A 3,225-nucleotide genomic window follows, 5' to 3' on the forward strand; every position below is an offset into this window, starting at 1 on the left:
ATCACCCCTGTTACACACGGGGGGGGGGAGGGGAGAGGGGGGGGGGGGGGGTGATCGACGACCTTTGGGGTGGTAGAAACAGCCCCCTGCAGGTTTGGATGTGTTTAGCATCTAATCCACGGAGATAAACGCAGCCGCGGCGCCACACGTGCACGCTCCTGCACGCTCATGCACGCTCCTGCACGCTCCTGCACACTCGTGCACGCTCCTGCATGCTCCCTTCCGCCCCCACGTGCACGCTCCTGCACGCTCGTGCACGCTCCTGCACGCTCCTGCACGTCCACCGCGCCCACGTTCACACAAAGAGACTTTTGTGCAGATTGTTTTTTTTTCTCCCTTCCTGCCTTGATGGAGGCAGATATTTACTAAACATGGAACTTCACTCTCTCCTCCATCTTAGTTCCTTATTTCATACCTCCATGTTTCCATCCTCCTCCTCCTCCTCCTCCTCGCTCCACCAGTTCCACCCAACACATTCCCTCTTTTTTTTTTTTTTTTTTTTACATCTCTCCTGAGTTTCAATAGCAATTTCTCCAGCACCGTGGGAGAGCTCCGTCTGTGACTGTTCTCTGGTTGAGATTTTAAATGAATCCCAGGTCCACTGGAGTCCATTAGAGATGACTCTTCCTCACTCTTCCTCACCCGTCCTCACTCACACTGTGAAGATGTGTCCACGTGTTTTCCTCACGTGAATGTCTGATTGACTCAGTAACGAAGCAGGACTAAATATTATTTGACTCAGATTTAACTCTGTGTCAGATGTGGCTCATGCTGAGGCACGGGACCCCACGTGGACAGCGGGGGGGGGGGGGACATGGGGCTAGATGTTGGTGGCTTGTTGCATTTTTTCAGGGGGGGGGGGTTAGCTACCGGAGGCTACCGGAGGCTACAGGTGGTATTGCAGCCAGGTTTTACACTGGTGATCTCCATGAACGTGGCCTGTTTCTCTGACTGATCACAGAGACTGATGAGACAGAGACCAAGAAAAGACAGAACACAAGATGGTGTGCAGCTGCTGGAGGCTGGGAAAACACAAACGCCTCAAACACTCAGTGTGTGTGTTTATTTCTGAGAGTCTTCACTTTATGCCTCATTAGAGGGTGAGACGGTGAGGATGAGGGATGCTGAGAACAGGGCTGTGCTGAGAGTGTGTGTGAACGGCTGCGTCCGGTGACAGTAAAACAGACACACGTTTATGTCTCTGAGCTTCTCTGTTCATAAGAGAGTGAGGAACGATGAACTGGTGATGTGTGAGAAAGCAGAGCTTTTTCTTTTCTTTTCTCGTACAGTGACACCTTCAGGTTACTACGGTCTGTACACAGACGTCTTGGTTCTAACTGATGCCACGATTACTGACCGAGTGACCCCGAATAAAACAGACTGAAACGTACGCATCGGTTACTTCCTGTTCTGAAAAGTGAGGCGGGCGATCAAACGATAATCCAGTTGGAAATGTAGTTTGTTCAACCAGTGTCTTAACCGTTACATCAAAGGCTCTTTGATGGTACAGTAACAAAGGTTGAGTTAACTGGTTTAACCATTACTTATTATAGTTTTTATATTTAGTTGAATAAATAAAAACCATATGGAAACAGTAACTATCACAGTAAACATCGTGGATCGACGTCGAGATTAGAATAAAAAAAAATAGAAAGATTGTGATTTTTATAAGTGCTGCTGTTTTTTTTTCCCCTTTAAAATAACGAGAAACAAATTACAACACCGAGAGCTGCTCTGATGGCAAGATAATTATTTTAAAACGGCTGAAAATGATCTCATCAGGGAAACCCTTGGAAGAATTAGAACTCGAAAACCTTTTTCATCTGCTTCTGTGTCTCCTGTTACCTGTTCAGGTCTGACGATCGTTTTATTTTATTATAGAAAACCACACAGTCGTTAGAGTTATTTTCTGTACAGAAAAACAAAGAACATCTCAGTGACGTTGGCTCTGAAGTGTTAATGCAGTCTTTAATGGGAGTCTTTAAGAGATTCAGCTCTGATCGTCAAGTGGTACTACACAAAGTACACAAAGTACACGTAAACCAAGTACACACAGGTCAGAGTCAGTGTCTTCTTAGTGGAATTCTGTAATTGAAGTCAATACTTTTTCACATTCTTCTCTTTAAATAAGAACGTCATATTTTATACTATGTTATAAAAAAAACCTTCACCAATGGTTAGTTGACCGTCAGACCTAGTTATTAACTGGTTTAGTCGTTAATTAGTAATCCATTAAGAGGACTGATGCTTCTGATTGGTGCCTTTATCAGAGCACAGCTCCGTGACTGAGCTCCAACACAGACTGTGTCCAACTGGTCTGAAACCACAGCACACGACCAGCGGTGGAGGAGAAATTTAAACATGTTCTCTTAACGTGTGCTTTGACTCATCAAGCCAACAATAATCCACCGTCAACTGCTACAGATGGTGTCAGTAAAAATGTTTCCTTCTATTTTGATGATGTCAGAGCTGTGAGTTTGGTCGAAAAAAAAAAAAAAAGAAGAAGAACATTAGAGGTTTATCTCCCAGTTGCGCTAATGCTATTCAAATGAAATACTATTTTGACCTCTATGAATGAAGTTTGTTCACGGCAGCAGAGGAGAAAATCAATAAACAAGAACTTTACATCCCCGCCGTCTGGATAACAAATGGGATTACAGCTGGTAAAAAATCCAAATCAAAGGACGGGCCTGGTTTTAGCACATGTCCAGACCAGACTGACAGACATTTGTTGAGATTTACATTCATCCTGTTTGACTGATTCAGGATCATAGACCAAGGTTTCAGTCAGTTGCTGCGACTGGACTTTAGTGTCTTTTACTCCTGTCTGTGTTTCTGATGTTAAAATACCTCCGTACGGGTCGGGACGATAATCTCACAAAAAGGTTGATGTAAAGAAATCTAATAATGTGTTTAGTTGAAGACATGTTTTACCGCTGTAGAGGGCGCTGTCACGTGCCAGCAGTCGTCCATACAGGGCCGACCACCAGGCTCCATGAAGCAGGAGGTGATAAATGAAACATTTACCTGAATAAATAAAGAGGCAGGTGAACTGTTAGAGTTCTGTACGTGAGAAGTCAGAGGCAGGAAGGTGAGTGTGATCTCCCAGCATGCCGAGCGGCAGACGGAGCGCTGCGCTCCCCTCGGTGCCTCCTCCGTCTTCATTAAGAACCTCCGAGGTCACCAACCGATCCACTCCCACTCCACCACGTCCTGCCCTCTTCT

The 3,225-nt window shown here is 45.3% G+C and overlaps 1 protein-coding gene across 1 annotated transcript in view; it reads left to right on the top strand.

Moving 5' to 3' along the window:
• The window catches only part of sdk1b (sidekick cell adhesion molecule 1b), a 148,520-nt gene that overhangs the window by 42,519 nt on the left and 102,776 nt on the right, over positions 1-3,225 (top strand). The window lies entirely within an intron of this gene.

Source organism: Cynoglossus semilaevis, chromosome 9 (assembly GCF_000523025.1).
Source record: "Cynoglossus semilaevis isolate Cse_v1.0 chromosome 9, Cse_v1.0, whole genome shotgun sequence".
Taxonomy (NCBI): Eukaryota; Metazoa; Chordata; class Actinopteri; order Pleuronectiformes; family Cynoglossidae; genus Cynoglossus; species Cynoglossus semilaevis.